This window comes from Centruroides sculpturatus, unplaced genomic scaffold (genome assembly GCF_000671375.1).
Source record: "Centruroides sculpturatus isolate CEXI.00-Female unplaced genomic scaffold, Cexi_2.0 scaffold27, whole genome shotgun sequence".
Classification (NCBI taxonomy): Eukaryota; Metazoa; Arthropoda; class Arachnida; order Scorpiones; family Buthidae; genus Centruroides; species Centruroides sculpturatus.
In genome coordinates, this window is record NW_019384318.1 from 539,220 (window position 1) to 558,687 (window position 19,468).

A 19,468-nucleotide genomic window follows, 5' to 3' on the forward strand; every position below is an offset into this window, starting at 1 on the left:
AATTCTATCATTTTAAAACTTCTAAACCTTTTTTTTTTTTTTGTTCATTCAGTGCTGGAATTAGCATTTAGATTTTAATTGTTATGTTTAGTATATAGTTCTAGTTTACTTGTGCTAGTTTTTTGTCTGAAATATAACCAATAAATCAAATTTTTGGGACTATTTTTAGACTATAAGATTTCTAATTAATCAAACAAATCTGGACTAGAGAGAAACATGTAGGCCATCATCTTATAATAATAATTATAATTTAATTAATTTCTAATTATTGTTGTTGTTATTATTAAGAAATGACTGACTAACCTTCTCACTTGAGTCTTGTAGTCTAGATTGGGCATATTGATTTTATATAGTGAACTCAATATAGTGATCATTTGATACAATGAATAATTTAACTTAGTTCTCTAAGTGTTTACATCAACAGTCTGCTATACATTTTAGGTTTGATTCATCTGCATGTATAAAATATAAACTTCACTTGAGCTAAGCCAAGACTAACACCAAAAACTATAGAGGTTAGCATAAAATATTACATTATTTGTTAAAACAATCTACTGTATTTCAGCATATATAAGAGTACTTTGGATATAAGAGAATATTCTTAGAGGGAAAAAATTGGCACTATATTCCAGAACGTACCTTAAAAAACTGAATATTAAAAAACTTTTAAAGTAACAAAACAATTTTTTTATTTTTATTTTTAATAATGTTTACTGCAGAGATGTCACTGAATAGTTACTGTATATGTAGTGCTCTTGTAATCCAAAACAAAATGGCACACGAAAGAGTATGCTCTTATAAATAAAACAAGACATTTATCTCAAAAAATGCAAAAGCCATTTTTACAAATAAGAGCATACACCTATTTGCATAGAAATATGGGAAATAGAACACACTACATAAATACTCCCAAACCAAATTCTTGTTTTTCATACTGTGTTGAAAAATTTCAAAAACAATCCTAATAACCATATAAAATAATTCTAAAACTGTAAATTTTTGTGATAACCAAACCAGTTATTTAAATTCTACCAAATATAAACATGAATATGAAATATGAATATGATATTACCAAAAATTTTCTTTATTTTATATCTAAGTTTATGCTTGTATCTAGAACTAAAGTTTTAAATTTATGTTCTATCTGTAATAATGATTATATAAGTAATCAAAAATGTTTGTTTTGTTAAAAACTCCTATTAAAAGGTATGATTTACTTAATATTTCTGGAAACTTTGATATATCACCATATCTTTTCTAGAAAATCCACTGTTAGGAACCAAGATCATATGATTATTTCTGCATTTTAAGTTAAGAAAAAGTTTCCAACATTGAAATACAGAGAAGTAAATAGCAGACTATATTATATCAACAATTGAAAATTATTATACATTTATTTTCTTAATAAAATGTAAATGAAGATGCTAAAAACCAGCAATTCCTGACTAGGGTATGCACTTGATGATTTAAGGGTGTTCGAAATTAATAATGGTGGATCTACTATAAGAATATTCAGATTCTGCATTGACGCCTTTGGTGACATCACAGCATTTGATGCTTAGTGTTAAATAACAATATAATCATATTTTTATTACATTTATCTGTGTTCATCCTCTAACACTTTTTGATTTAAAAATCCTTTTAAATCAAAAATTACTATATACAAAAACGTTCATATTTTATTAAATGAAACAACTGAATTATCTCTGTATATACACTATATGTATTGTGTGTGTGCACAAGAATGCATGTGTGTGTGCACAAGAATGCATGTATGTGTGTGCAAATGCATGTGAAGTGATCAGTTTATTTCCAAATCAATAACCTATGTACAGTACAATTCATTGCTACATATAATATAAAATAATATTTAATGATTTTAATTTATGTCAACATACTAAAAAACTAATTTTCAGAATTAGAACAAATAAATAAGTTAAATAAATTATTCAATGCTAACTAAATAAAACTATAATTTCCCTGTACATCAAACTATACATTATAATTACTAGATGTGTTTAGTATATTTTATATTTACAGAAAAGTAATCAATTTGAAACAAGTTTAGAATTTATTCCATATTTCAGGGATAAATTTTAATAAATTAAAAATTATCTAAAAATATATTGACAATTTTCATCTTGAATATAGCAAAATCATTTTAAAAATTTAAAGTATTTTAGTAACCATTTTTTATTTAAAAAACATTAAGTCATTAAAAAATACCCTTACTTAAAAAAATCTTAATAAAACAGAAACAAGAAAAAAAAATTGTAGAAAACTTTAAAANACCCAAAAAATGATAATTTGCAAAAAATCGGCAGGTCAAATTTGACATAATTCCAATACTTTCCCTTGTTATGTATACATAACAGCTGGAAAAGTAAAAGCAGTAAATTATATATATTCTGTAAAGTATGAATTCTTTAAATTACAGACCCTTTTTTTTTTGTTAAATACTACACAATAGTATCTTAACAGCAATCTTCAAAAATATTTAGAAGTATCATATTGTCCCTAATAGAAGTCCATCCCAATCTTTTCCTATTTCTTCAGTTAAAACTGTGCTAATAGAGACCCTCTTCCCCATTGCCATATTTTTTTTTTTTAAACTGGAATTTAAATATATAATAAAAAGCAGTACAACATTCTAATGAAATTTGAGATTTTTCCTAATTGCTTCCACAAATTTTTCACTAGTTTAAATGTATTTTACAGCTATTTATAACCATAGTAACAGTGGAGACTGAATTTGCATAATTTTTCCATAAAAAAAGTTAATAGTATCACAGTCCAATGTTTTTACCAATCTGTATTACAGCATCATATATACTGTATATGCAATTGTAGATGGAGATCATTATGATAAAAAAAAAGAACTTTTAAAAAGTATATTTCATACTTCATTTTTATCATATATATGGGCCTATTATGGTAGCACTTGTTTTGGAAAATGTTTACACCAAATGGGCTTCTAAAAGCAGCAATTTGGTATATCCTCCAAGATCTAACTTCAGCATAAATCTAATATTAGAATATCTTATTAAAATTAAACTTAATATTTAATTATATAAGGCTTAATTTAATTAATCTTATTTCTATATGTAATAATTTATTTTTATTTTTTTACATCTAATTGTTTATTTGTAAAAACAAACATGAAAATTCTTGAAATTCATTTAAATTATTGGCTTAATTACACTTTAAGAACAGTTTATACTCTACTATTTAAATTTTTTTTATAAAAAATGTTTTATAAACATAGTCTATCCCAAAATTTTCTTCACTGATTTTAATTACCACAAAAGACTGATGTCATCTATTGATTAACATTCAGAGGTAGTGAGCTATTATCAACACAACATATTGCTATCCAGCAATGAGTTTACTATATTAAGCATAAAAATGCTCAAAACATACATTAATTTTACAGATGCGGATAATTTATCCATGATGTGGAAATGTAACATTTATTATTTTACAAAGGGTTTACCTCATTTCATACTGTTTATGTCTTATTTATGTTAAAACTTTTAAATTTTGTATTTTGATCTTTTAAAAGTTGGTTACATATTCCATACATCTAATTGAGGAAGATCTCATTTAGGTCAGTTAGGAAATGTTTTTAATATGTTAAACTCATTGCTGGATAACAATAAAGTATTAATATGTTTACAGTATCTCATGGTCTCACATCCAGTTTGGTTTATGGATGTACATTTTGAGGTAGCAGGATAATTTTTTAATAGTTATATTTATTTTACATATGTTATTTGCCTTTAGTTTATTTACATTATCCTGATTTTGGATTACTTTGTTAAATCTCAATATCTACTTTATCAATTCCCAATTTATTAGCTAATTTTCAATAATGATATTGTTATATTCCACAAAAAAAATTTAAATTCAAAACACTAATTTTCATAAATAAACATTCATTATTACATATTATTTTTGAATGCAAAGGCAAAAATTTTATGCATTTGTAAAATTCTGTATCAGTAAATTAAAATGTACTAACATGTATAAAAACATAATTACAGTATAAAGCTGAGAACAAGTGCTTAAGTGTGCTTGTCAGTCATAAGATCTTAGAACTGTTGCATTGAAGTTATCAGAGTGTTATTTAAGAATTCTCTATCTTCTGTTGCACACTTTTTCCTATTAATCAGGTTAAGGCTAATTGTAGTTTGTTGAACTTTGTATTTTTGTAAAATTTAATGATTGCAATTTTTGTCATTACTAAGTGTAAAAGTGCAGTATTGGCAAATAGCCAGTTCTGAGTTTTTAATTTTTAAGAACTCCAATGCAAGGATTTTCATTGTACAAATAAAATTTTAACTGCAGATTTTGTAACTTTTCTAATAATCCTATACAAGTCATCTATTTGAAAAGTTAAATTATAAAACTAAACTTGTCTATGTAATTTTATTTTCCTTACTATCAATTTAAAAAAATTACTGATGCATAGTTCTTCCTGAAGAAATAGCCAAGTAATAAGTTATACTGTAATTTACTTTTATTTTATAGCTTACTAATTAAGTTAAAATCAATATACATTATACTGAAGTAGCAGATATTTGCATGCCATTCTGTATGTAACTAAATACATGAAGATTATTTTGGTATAATTTATAGTGTTAGTTCATATTCATGTAAAGAAAGTACCAGAAAGGAATCTGATGGTTTCAAGTGATAAAAATTTTTTTTTAAATTTTCAAGACACAAGGCACTTACAATTATTGTAATAACAACTAAATATAAATGTGTACCAAAATTTAATTAATCTATTATAAGATATATGTATTTTTATTTGATAAAAATATATACATGCATTAATAGTATGTTATTAGAGAGGTTGCGGCCGAAGTTCAAGTGTTAAACTTGTACGGCAAGCAGAAGTACACGTTTGATGTTTGAACTCCAAGTAAAACACATTGCGCCACATGTTCATGTCACGCACTGACTCATGGGATATTGTTGAAAAATGACGGAAACATTTAACAACAACGAATGTTACCAGCAAAGATAAATAAACAAATTAAACTATTTTAAAGTATTTATAGGATGTTTAATAACACTAAATAATTATTTTTAATTAGCGTCGTGTCTCCTACCGTATGATAGGATGATAGGACTATCTCATACTTTTGTTGAGGGAAGTAATGGCTTATGTAAATCCGAAAGCAGCTCAGGAAATTATTTTTAGAAAATTTACAAACATATTATGCTGTTGATTGTAGAAGATGCTATGAAAGAACAAACTTACTCCTGTAGAATTATGATAAGCTATTATGAACAGAAATAGATGTAAATTCTATACGTACTTCACATCACTTGCAAAAAAATTGAATAATTAAATAATTTTTGGATTAAAATCGTCTGTTTCTTTACAATATTATTCATAAATGCTTAAATAATCATTATTTTAATAAAATACTTCATAATTTTAACCCCAAACACAAAAAAAAAATAAAAAAATTTAAGCCGAACTTCTACTTGCTATGCTAGATGTAGTGAACACCATTATCAGCCTTCTAGAATTGCCAGATGGTGGTGCTCGACGTCCGACGTTCACCTTTTGGGCTGAAAACGTCGGCCGCAACCTCTCTATTGTCTACTTATCAAGAAAAATATAATTGATTACTTTGATAAAGTAAATCAAAATATATTTATATTTAATAATCAAACTACTGCAGAAAATCTTTGCAAACTGTCAAAACAAATAAATAACATTAAAACAAAATAGTAAGTAATTTTCTGTTTCCAACATTGAAAGCTTCAACAGTAAAGAAGAAAGTATTTTTATAAATTTTTGCAAGAAAAAAACAACTCAAACTTTCAACTGAATTTCAAAAAACAACTATTATACTTTAAAGTCAAGCAAAATTTATTCACAATACAAGTTATGAAAATGCTAGTCTGTACTCTAAATAAATTTTGCTGCACTTTAAAGCATGATAATGTTGTCTTTTTTTTGTCATTTTTGTGCAATATCTTTAAACATTATTTAATCAAACTATTAAATATTAAAGAAGCTGTTATAATCGTAGGTTTAAAAAGCTTGACATAAATTCCTTATAAAATGATCATGAAAGAATGTGATAATCAATTGAGACATAACATTTAGCTGCCTTTCTTACATGTAAAAACAGTAAAAATTTAAAATTCTATCAACTTATTTACATTTTAGATGTTAGTGTACTTTGAACAATCAAATCATTGATTTAAAAAACCTCACAATTAAATAATTAATTGTTTAAGAACAAATATAAAATTTAAATCACACTTTGTAAAAAATTCCTTGTAATACCTGTTTTGATTTATTATTAATTTAAAAACATTAAATTCAAATACTATACATCATAATTTATTTATAAATGAAAACACATTAAGAGATTTATATTGAATATTCAGTTTTTAGTAGATATTTGTAGTATTAAATGAAATAAATAATTAACATACTGCTACTCAATTACCACTATGATTAATTAAACTAAATTTTAATGGGTTCCCAAGAGATCTTAAATTTTGTGGATTATAAAAATTTCCTAAGCCATTGTTTTTTTAGCAATATATTAAACATTTTGTAATAATTTATTTAAAACACAGTGATATCTCATACTTTGGATGCTTCAGAGTTCAAACAAAAAAGTTGACAAAAATTTGCCTGAGTTCGAATGATGCTTCAAAGTTCATGATGAAAAACATGCCCAAAGCATAAATACAATCTTTTGTGTGTGTCCAAGTCATCTCTTGCTCTTTTGTTACGCTTTTATATTTTCAGTGCTTTTTTTTGCTTTATTTTTGGTGTGTTTAGTTATATATACATATATATACCAGGGGTGGGCATGCAAAAGTTCAGTGGGAACTGAAATGTAGGTTTTGCAAAATGCATGGGAGCCACAGTTCTGTACTTTTTTATTCTGTACCACAGTTCTGTACCGCGAGAATTTTTTTAATAAACATATTTTCACAAAATTGTGGAAATGAAATTGTAAAAATAATAATAAAAAGCAGAAATTAACATTTTCAGCAAGAGCTGCATGTAACTCAAAATGAGCCGCATTTGCCCATGTCTGATATATACTATATTGTGTTATTCATCAATTTTTAACTATTTCTTCCTGCAATTTTTCTTTGTTGGCAGCTTTTTGACACCTTGTACATTTTGTATCTTTTAGTTCAAAATTTGCCAAATGGAACCTTTTAAACCATATTTAGCATGTTCAAGGTTTAGGAGCATCTTCCCATACACATAACTTTTTTACTGTTTGTACAGCATTATATCCTTTCCAATATTCATAAAGCATTATATGCTTGATATGCCTTTTTATATGAAAAAATTACAATTTGGTTTTATTCAAACAAAATGTATAAAATAAAGTTTCTAAACAAAGAATAAATTCTCACATTATCTATAATGTGTTAAATTTCACAACTGTTATAATTAAATCACACAACTATGTTAAGACACCAAAGTCCACAGTGTGCAACCAATAAATGCAATTTTGGTTTTTTTTATACACCATTTACCTATTTTATTTATTGTTTTGGTGTTTTAACTTATTATTAGGACATTTAATTGTGTTATTTTTACCTTAAATTATGTTTATTTGCTGTTTTAAGTTTATTGAAATGGGTATTGTTCAGGGTCTAGGAATGGATTAATTTGCCTTCCATTATTTCTAATGGAAAAATTGCTTCGGACTATAAACAATTAGGAGTTCAAACAACCTCCTGGAATGAATTAAATTCAAAGTATGAGGCACCAGTGTAGTTTTAAATTTTAAAACATTAAAAAACATATTGTATGTTATTTCTAATACAATAAAATTTAAATTCAATAACTGTATTGCTAAATAAAAATGATGTTTGTTTCAAATAGGGAAAATAATTTATATAGAAAAACAGAAATCATAAATTAATTAATAAAAATTATTTTTCCTGTGAGATTATTATAATTCTTAAGTCTACACCAATCAACTAATCAACATTTTACCCTTAACAGGATTTTCTCATGTTTTTATGCTTTAAAATTGTTAGAAAAATTTTTTCTTCTTAATATAGTGATAAATAACTGCAATAGTTAATTCATACATTCCTAAACAATATCTGCCTGAAATAATTTAGATTACATTATTTGTAACATATGCAAATTGTATTCAAATTCTGTTCTGTGTTTTTGTTTTCCCAGATTTTTCTAAAATTTATTATTATTATTTTACTTTTCCACTCTGCAGACACTAAGAGTGCAAATTAATTAATTCATTCATTCATTCAATTATTTACTCTAAAATTTTAATACATAACAATTAAATGAATTTGACTCAAAACATTTATTAATTTACTTAATTAAAAGCATATTAAATAATTACAGTAATAATCATACATGTAATCTATTAGATTAATGATACTAAGCAATATTTTAACCAAATATTTTGATTTAAAATGAATATTGTATTTAAGAGGCTACAATCATATCTAACCTCCTGTGCTGATCATATATTATAAAATTTATTGAATTTTATATTATATATCTAATTTTAGAAGTTTTTTTAAGTATTTACTTTTCAAATATTCTTTTGATTTCAAGTTATTAAAGTCCAAAAATATTTTTTCTGCCTGTAAAATCAATTTTTATGACATTATATTTATTTATATAACTTAGATTTTCTACTTAAGAGCAAAAATAACATCTTTTTAGGGGGGAAATGAAGAAATTTGAAAAAGATAAGTACAAAATAAAATAAACAATTGAAATAAAGTTCAAGATAAATTATAATCTAACTTGAATGAAAAAAACATATATTTATATATTTTAAACTGTACTTCATTACTTACATTAACATTGAAGTCTATGCTGATAGACATCAGTCACTATCAATAAATTATAACGATGTCTGCAACAATTACAAAATATATCTGAGAGTTTTATAAGTGATTAAAAACTTTTCATTTAATTTATTAATTTTATTACTGAAATTAACTAATTAAATGAACAATGCCACAATTTCTTAATCATTCACAAGATAACTATTTCATCTACAATAGACTCCTGTATCTTGTCGCTTAATATTTATAGAGCATTTAATTTTTAACATTGTACCAGTAACTTAAATATTCTATAAATGTTAGATAAGAGAGCTATTTCTTCATTTTTAAAGGATTCTTACAATCTGAAAAAATTTTAATTTTAAACCAAAACTTTTAAAATTAGCATAAATATTTTTAAACATCAATTCAAACAGCAAATTCAGATTTTCTGATATGAAAAGAACATAAATCTATATAAAGGAAGTAAATGGCCCAGGAAATAATAAAATTTTTTTCAATAGTGGCAGTTAACATGTTAATTTATTATATTTAAAATCACATTAGGATATTTTAAGTGTAAGAAATTTTTTGGACTACACTTTAACTCGAACTTATTTATAATTTAACCTACTTGGATGTGTTAAGTTGGACTTGTAAGTTCTTGCATGTAGTGTCTAGTGCTTGTTGCTTGTGGCAAAATGATATCATCTTGACAAATCATCATATGTTACAGAGTTATGAGAGCAGAAGCTATAAATATATTAGTCTCTACAACACAATGTTAAGTTTATTGTTGCATTTTTGCACTTATATTGGTAGATATGAGTGCTAAACTTTTTTTGTTTGAACAGTTACTGATATGAAATGCTCCAACATCGCCAGGTCTACAACCTAACAACAAACATGTAAATCATTATACATCCATAGTATCATCATTATACAGGGTGAGTCAAAATTATGAGAACAATCATGGGTGAGTCAAAATTATGTGAACAATCATGGGTGAGTCAAAATTATGTGAACAATCATGGGTGAGTCAAAATTATGTGAACAATCTTAATTTTTAATTAAACATTATTAATGAAACATCTTAATTTTGTTTCATTTTCTACTCCAATTGGTTGCGATGGACCGTTGTTATGGCCTCCCCAATCTCCGGTGTTCTGGCACTAAATTGTACTGTTGAATGTTGGTTTGAGTGCATTAATCATGCCGGTGGTCAGGTTGAGACTGTGTATAATGCAAACTTTGAGTAAATGCTTTCTCTCAAATAGTGTTCACAAAATTTTGACTCACCCAAGATTGTTCACATAGTTTTGACTCACCCTGTATATATAACTAACAAAGCATGTGAAATGATATAATTCACATCTTAACAGTAAAAAGATAATGCTTGACTTACAGAAAAAAAAGTGATAGTCATTAACGCATAGCCTAGCCTACCTGTAGGCAGATATTTTAATTTCTATCAGAAAATGTTGCTTTGAGCCTATTGAAACCAACAGGAGGTTCGTTTGCAATATGATAAATGTATATACAATTTTGTTAGTCATTATTTATATAATAGTTTCATTTGCAAAAACAATTTAACCCTGCCATCATTTACATTTAACAAATTATATATATCTATTCTAAAATGTTTAATTCTGGAAGACTAAAACATCTACAGGACTTAGCTTTGGTGTATACCATAACTTCAACTTTCTTCCATTATCATTTTTCAGACTCATTCCAACCATCTCATTATGTTAATGCAGCTAGTAGTGTTTTATTAAGATATGTGTATCTCTATCCCACACATCTGATGGAACATGAACTAGAATTTGTTCTTAAAGCAGTCAAAAATGCAGGGCACACTATGGTCAAGTTCAGACACTTAATTCTGAAGTAGTGAAAGCTTTATTCCTGTTATCTACAATGGCAACAAAGAAGGATAGATTCCATTCTGGTAACTATCTCACATTTGAAACATACCCTTGCCCATATCTTCAAGAAGCCTACCAATCAGTGGTGTGCCGTCCATGGAAGCTGTGGAAACACCACTTCCGTTGTATCTTCTAAAATATAAATACATATTGTGTGATTATTTTTATATTTTAATGTACTTTGAATTAATTAAAATTAATATTTCATTATAACCGCATTATGTATCTTATTACAAATTTCTATACTACATGTGAAAAAAAGACAATAAGATTGCTATTGTATATTCAAATATAAATCTGTAAATGCATATTCCCAATGGAAGCGCTGTATTGTTAAATATGGGACAGCTTTCACAGTGAAAATATTTCAATCATGCAAAGCAGCCAGATTACTTGCATTCGCACATGCACTTTACAGAGCACCAACCTCATGCAATTTAGCTTGTGGATGCTACACACCAAAATATCATATAACACTTCCAATAATTCTATCCAGGCTAGGCACAGCTTCCCTATCATCAAATATCACCGCATGCCACTGCTACCAATCAAACCTCAACCTCCATTCCTTCATTATATAGACTGTTATGTAATGACAGAGATTTTTATTTCTCACAAGAAAGTTTAGGGTCTGCAAAATTCCTTTAAAATTAGGTTCTACAGTATTTGACTTGGTGTATATTGGAGCAACTTCTAGAATGTTCGCTAACACATTGGCCAAACAAGACAATATCTGTCATAATAGGTGCATTACGGATCTAGCTAGGAATATATTGGAACACAGTTTTCAGTCATTCTGGGAAGAGATCAGCTTAATCCAAAGATGTATGAATTGCAACATCTTATTTATTTGAGAGTTAATATACATCCTTACTAATAACACTTGTAACCAACCCACACTTAATTGCCTGACCTGTATGTATTTAACCCTTTTTAAAACAGCAAAGAAAAACTTACAGTAGAATATGTGGTTGATGCAACACACTTCCTGACTATTGAGTTGCACTTCATACCTTTCTGTTTTTGTTATTCTTCACACCTTGCAAATTGAAAAATTTATTTATTTATTTAGTTTATATTCTCCAGTTATGCTTATGTACATTTATATTTTAAATTATTTTTTTATTTAGTTTATATTCTACATTTTAGTCCAACTTTTTGTATTTTTTGAAAATTGCTATGCACCATTTCCAAATTACCGTAAAGAAATCATTCTGTGTCCTCTTTAGATTCTTTCACCTAAAGACAACAAATATGCTTGGAAATACTAGCATTTATGTTTAAATAAATAATATTTTTCAACTTATCACACAATTTGACTTAGAAATATATCTCATAATTCTTTAACTTGCTTTTTAATTTTGCATTTTGTATTCATAGTACATAACACTGAAAGATAGTCTTGTTTATTTATATTAGAATATAATTTAGTATTGAGTGCATGTAAAAGAACTTTTGAAATACGGAAACTGCACAGTATCACTTTTACAAGTTAATTCACATTAGAACACTAAGGTTTAGGAAAGTTCTGCACTTTGTTTTCTATTATGGTGCCATAAACATATTGAATTCTGAAGTGCATATCTCTCAAATATTCAGTATTTCCAAGGTATGTGTATATGACCCATGCTATCTAAAGTGGAAAAAGAAATGCTGGCACAGCTCACCAAGCTTAAGTGAAAAATTATCTACATTACTAAAGAGGAACTCTATTTTCTTTAAAATTCTTCAGAAGTTGTAATCTGTTGACACTTTAATAGCAACTAGTCAAAGTCAATGTCATCACATACAAGAGCATTCTTTGCACTAAGAAGAGATTAGATAATAAATTCCATTTGCTCATTAATAATCACAATTTTTAGAAAACTAACTATATTATTAACAAGATAGTATTCAAGTAATAAAATATTTCATTTACAATAAAGATCTCATGCTCAGTTATATTATTCCAAGCTGAATTTTTGGAACTTAAAAGATGAGAAAAAATTTTCCACAAAAATTTAATTAGTGTTAACCATTTTATAAGGAGAGCTGGAAGAAATCTTTTTGCAAATAAAGGTTATTATTTAGAATATATTCAAGAAAATTATATTATATGGTTTGTTATGTCTTTATGAATTGAGTATTAGAAACACCAACAATTTCCCCATTTTCTTATTAGTATAATTTAACAATTTGATAAATGTATGACTTTCTTTTACTAAAAAGTTTTATGATATCATTATGTAGTTCTGGATTATCTGCAAGTATTGATCTTGCAATTATTTTATATGAATATTAAAAATTTTATTATCCTATATTATTTACTAGATACATCTATGTAATTTTCTTTAACTTAATAAATCTAGTAATAAGTCTATAATAAGTCCACGTTAGTGCTCGTATAATTGAACACAAGACTAGACAAGAAGAGTATCACACAATTCTTTAACTTGCTTTTTAATTTTGCATTTTGTATTCAATATTTTTATTAAGTTGATATTTATTTATCATTGCATATCCAGAAAATTTAAGTTTTTCATTGCTGCAGGCTAAGCTAATATAACCGATAACCTAACTGAATGAAAAGAAGATAATTACCCAAGCATTCAGGAAGTAATTATAAATATTAGAGTTAGGATGATCTAAGCTGGAGAATATTTGCAATGCTTATTACAAATCACAGCAACCTTGTTTTAATTTCTTGCAGGAAAAAAAATTATCAACAGATTATATGTTCAAAGATAACAAAGGACAAATGTTACTGATGATAAATTGCTTAATTATTTTTATTTTTTATGGAAAAAAATTAATATTTCAATAATTCCACAAATAAATCATTTTAAAAAATAATTTTAGATTGATTGCAAAAGTTATCAGAATGAATTTCATTAAATTATTGCAAATTATTATGCAGCAAAAATAACATTTACTTAGCAATCATACTTTTTTAATCATAGTACTGAGCACACTTCTAATTAATTTTTCATAAATCAATAAATCTACTTTGCACATTTATTATTCATTAGTTAATGTTCATAATCAATTATCATACAATCTTAACAATTTGAGAAAATTTTCATAAATTAATAGCATTAATTTATACAATTTGCAGTAAGGAATGGATTGCAAATTCAATCTAAACACTGTTTGCTAGATAAGCAATCTCAATAGTTTATTTTTAAATTTTAATTTTTCTATATTTTTTTTAGTAAAACTGTTCTATGATTCACCACCATATCATTTCACAATTAGTTCTAAAACTGGTTATTTTTACTTTCAATATAAAAGATTAAAACTTACCTCAATATAATAAAACTATATTCATACTTAAACCAATAAAAACAGAAACAAGAAGCAAACCTGAAATGTTTGGTCATTTATAAATCTTTCAGAACAATTTAAACTGACAATTTAATAGGAACTTTGGTTAAACAATAACTTTCATTATGCAGTACATCTTACAGAAATAGACAATGAGGGCATCATAAACTAGAACACAACAAAATAAGCAATATCCCACAAAGTTTTCCAATCTGAATTAAGTATAAAATATATATATATATATAATAAATGCAATGTCATTAATATAATTACAGTCATATCCCTATATCACATATTGTTAAGATATACAACATTTTTATTTTTATTGTTTTTCAACAGATTATATATTCATCAATTGAAACTAAACCTGTTCTAGTAAATTGAGAGTCATTCCTATTTATGTCTTTTATAAAGACTTGAAGTCAAATGAAGAAAAATAAATAAAGTAACATATTAACTGAAATTAAAGCAGATTTTCATTTAACAGAAAGAAGTGCAGGTGCCAGCATCTAATTTGTCAACATTTATACTTTTTCCTCTCTATAAACAATAGATTTTGTATAAACAATGAAAAAATGAAAAAATAATCGTGTTTAGACGACAAATTTTATTTTTATTTTTCCTTGCTGATGTAAAACAAATTTTTCAGAAAATAGTAAACAACCCACACAAACCTTCTTTTAAATTAGCAGATCAAAATACTTTAATTTGTTTAAAAACTGTAATTATATTTATTTATTGTTCAATATTATATTAGTTTAAATATATTCTTTTAAAACAACCAATTTTTTTTAAAGACCAAAACTATTTGCATTGTTTAAAGTATTTTGATTTGCTGATTCAAAAGGTTTTGATGTGGTTTATTATTGGCTTAATCAGTTTAGAAGGCGATTAGATAGTAAATATTTAATCATTTTACTTTAACACATACTGAAATAATTTTTGAATCAAAACATTTAAAGATGCTTTATATTCAATATTGTACTGTTTAAACAGAATTTTATTTAATAAATTAGATAAAGTTTTAATCTACCATAAATAAATTATGCTAGATAAATCAGTTTGATTCAAAGCTGATAGAAATTGAATATGTTAATTGAAGTTGAATGCAGATAATATATTATGACAGGCTAGTTAACCTTCTCTGAAATCCATTCTTTCAACCTTGAAATTATATAAAGACTATCTTTTGCAATATTATTGAGTATTACTTTCAAAATATTTATATTTTTATTTTGTCATAAAATTTTAATTCTCCTAAGTAAACCTTTACCAGCAGTATTCTTTGTTTTCCAAACATTTCAGCTTATATGCTTGAAAAATAAAGAAAGCCAGAAACATTTAAAAAATTAAGAATATTAGTGGGTAAAGGCTTATTCTGTAGAGCCTTTGTACAGATTTTTTAAACCATTTTATGAATTGTAGTATAAAATTTTAAAATGAAAATATAGTTTAAGACATAATTTAAAGGTTACTTTTATAATAAATAATGTTTTGAATATTGCAAAGCTGCATCCAAGCATAAGGTTTAGAATAATCTATACATAAATAATCATTTATGGTCATCACAACTAAGCAAACCGTCAACACAAATTAATTCATAATATAACTAAAACAGTATGCTAGAACTGGAAGAGAAACACACACATAATACATATTTCTTTTTAATGCTGTAAGATATAATAATTATCTTCATTTTCAATGAAGTTTTTAAATTTCACATCAAAAATAAATGAATGACTGACTTTTTCTGCTATGTAATCATATAGTAGTAAAGAAAGCATTAATCATTGACAATGATAATCAATTCTATAAATGATACTGTCTTTCAGCATTAAGATACTTTAATGATAACAAAAATAGCAAGTATAGATCACAGTATTTAAACTTTTAAATGATTAACTCAATTAATATCAAATATCCTTAAATCCAGTAAAAATAGAATGTTTATTGAACGTTTTCAACCATGTTGAATAGCCATCTTCAAGTTATATAATGGAATTAATGAACAGAACAGGAAGCATCTTTACAGAACCTGAAGATGGTCATTCAACATGGTTGAAAATGTTCAATAAACATTCTATATTTACTAGATTTAAGATTTTTTGATATTAATTTTAATTAATACATCAGTTTTTTGAGTTTTTTTCAGATTAATTCAATGCCTTTCATTAAATATTTAAATTTATATTTTTGTTAATTTATAACCCTTATATCCACTTTTCACATCACTTTAACATTAATATATTCATAATTTTTATGTTCATATTTTAATGTTTGTAAATTTAAATATGTATTCCTTTTAGCTTAAGCGAACATTCTAATAGTATCTTTAACATATTCCATATTGCCCAAAGATGACGACAACATCGTGCCGAAAGCACACTCGCTAATTTTGTCATAAAGTATCAATGACAAAAGACAGTATCGTTTGTGTTTATATAACTATTTGCATGAAGCATATAAATATATTATTTTTATTTATGATAATCAACCGTAACACCACGGCTATTTTACGTTAAGGACTATATAATAAATCACTCCGTGCAACGTCTCGCATCGATCAAAAAAATATGAAGTATTACAACATCCTTTATGACTAAAATTTTAACGGATTGTACTTACAAGTTTTTTTATAAACTGATTTCGAAATCAGAATTCATCCTTCATTTATTTTAGCAAGCTATTGTTATTGCAATAGGCAATTACCTTAATATACATACTCGACACGTGACATTCTCACTTCCTTTGGATACTTTTACATGATAAATGTTACCTTAACAAATTATAAACAAATGCATATGGCACTTAGTGAAATGTACAAAATAAGGAAAATGGATCGACAATACACCATTGTGTCGTCATAGGCGTGTTTAAAACGCGTTATAATCAGCGATTCGTATCAGTAAACTTACCTGATAAGAATCTTTTCATCCCATTTTGACTTTTTATTGAGAAAGTCATCAATCAATGCATAAAGGAGAATGTTAAGCAAAATAGAATTGTTACACAACTTTATAACTTTCAACGCTAAGGCACCCTAAGCAATTGTCATCGATAAGTCATACCAACAAAATAATTGGACGGAATGATTAGGTTTTATCATCTATTTATTGTTCAATTAGAATTAGAAGCCATTTTAGAGGTAACGAAACATTAAATCGACTGTCGCGCCCTCTCTGGAGAGAAAGTTCGATTTCGATTACTTTCATTATTTTTATTTATATATATACAGTACTGTATATAAAAAAAATTTTTTTTATTATAAATTGAAAGAACGTGTTCGTTTCTGTAATTTATTCATTTTAAAAGTACGTATTATATTTTAAAATAGATTAAAAATATATATAAATTTGTTTGGGTGAAACGAATTCAAACTTTAATTTCAAATAGAAATGGCGGATTGATATTTTCGGTCAGGAAAAGGTTTAAATTGGTTTAATATTGCTCGATTAATTAAGCGCAAATAAATATCCGTAGATTAGGTATATTTATTGTTTTAATGAGTTAAATCTTTCGACGGTCAGACAGCCGAGGCTGTTTTTAAAAACGTCGTCGTATCGCTCTGGGGAATCTTGAATCGAATCCGTGCGAATCAACCTGAAAATTCTTCATGAATGATAAATATACCGGGTTCAGTTTCTTACAATCCTGTCGGTCCAAAATCGGACGAAGCCTCAATGGATATGGAAAAAAAAACCTCCGTGAGTGAGCACGAATCGGAAAAAAAAGGAATCATATTTGTTATTTTTGCCGACTTTAATTATTAAAACATTTGTAATTATTCGCTGTTATGTTTTTAATTATAATGTTTTCTTATTCTTTTATAGAATAATAAACACAACATTGATGTTAAGCTATAAATGACTTAAAATGAAGTCCGATTAATGAATGAGAAATTTGTATTTGAATCATCATAATTTTTTTATGAACAATTTGTGAGACGTTATTTTTTTTTCCTCACAGCTTCTACCTATATCGGGCTTGGTCAAGGGAGATTTTGAGGAAATTGATGGAACAAGTAGGATGGAACAATTGGTGCAAAGTGTAGTACGTTGGGCGATTTGCCAAGGAGAATGCCTCCCGGTAGGACGTCTTATAGGAAACTGATCTCATTTAAGTGTTAGATACGTGAAGTACTGTACACAAAAACATGTAAAAACACGAGGCCAGCACGTTGGAGAAGCGCGAAGCCGCGACTTACTACTGGTGTTTAGTGGCACGTTATCCTGTGGGAAAAAAGAGGAATTGCCTGGGGTCCCCCACCAACGGGACCCCGGGCAATTGCTCAAACCAATCGTTTATAAACTCATTACTTTTCTACATAAACTTTTTTGTATATTTTTATTGTTTTTTTTTCAATTTATAGCGGAATTATTATGATATTTGGTGACATCCCATTTTCCAATGCAATGTTCGTACTCATATCACGTATCCTATATAACAGCTAGTATGTAGTGATAAAAGGTACAAATGATCTTTCAATAAACTTTTATCATCATAAGATAAGGTTTAAGATTTACAAATTATTTATTGTAGATTTGTAGTAACATTTTACATGCAAATCTATCATGCATTTCAAGCATATATATATACAGTAGATCCCCCTATAAGACGGTAGATACGTTCCGTTCTTTATGAATCAATTTTGTAGGAATCATAGTTTACGGACTACGGCTGTTTGAAAGGTTTTCTTTCATAAAATTAATCGATTCTAGACTAATTCGACTCAACATTTCCAAAATACGTATATTTTTTTGAAAATAATCCGTATAAACTACGTTATAAACAAAAAATTGTAGGATTGCTTACCGAGTGTGTACCGTTCGACTACGCCCGTTGCTAAAGCTTGGTTTCGTCGCGGAACAGCGCATCAAACCGCGGCCGCGATTTCTGATATTATTTTTCTGCGAAAACTTCGTTGACCTTTGGAGACATCCTTAATATAAATAATTTTTATGGCCGTTAAATAAGAAATGTTTCTTTCACAAGAAATGTATAAAATTACAGTACTGGACAGACGATAGGTCGCCTAACTCGCCGTAGCGTGACGCTAGACGGCGAAAAATATATATTTAATTATAATAAAGTTACAATAAATTAAGTTAATATATAATTATATATACAGTACCTAATTTATATATAATTAATATATAATTATATGTACAGTACCTAATTTATATATAATTTATATAATACTGTCCAGACGATAGAAATCTCTCCGTAGCGTGGCGCTACGGACGGCGGGAAAGTAGTTCGGCTGCCCGATGACGTTTTACGTATTATAGGAGTTATTTTTACCGTTGTTTACGGATACTGCCACAATTTTTATAGTAATCATAACTATAGGAAACGGTTTTATAGGGGGATCTACTGTATATATATATATATTTTTTTTTTTTTGGTGCATTCATAATAATCTG

At 26.7% G+C, this 19,468-nt stretch overlaps 1 long non-coding RNA gene across 1 annotated transcript in view; it reads right to left on the reverse strand.

Moving 5' to 3' along the window:
- The window catches only part of LOC111624407, a 27,220-nt gene extending 9,991 nt beyond the window's left edge, over nt 1–17,229 (reverse strand). The window contains exon 1 of the long non-coding RNA XR_002756572.1: nt 16,961–17,229. This is a non-coding gene — a long non-coding RNA (uncharacterized LOC111624407). The remainder of the gene's footprint in view (nt 1–16,960) is intronic.
- Between the last annotated feature and the right edge of the window lie 2,239 nt (nt 17,230–19,468).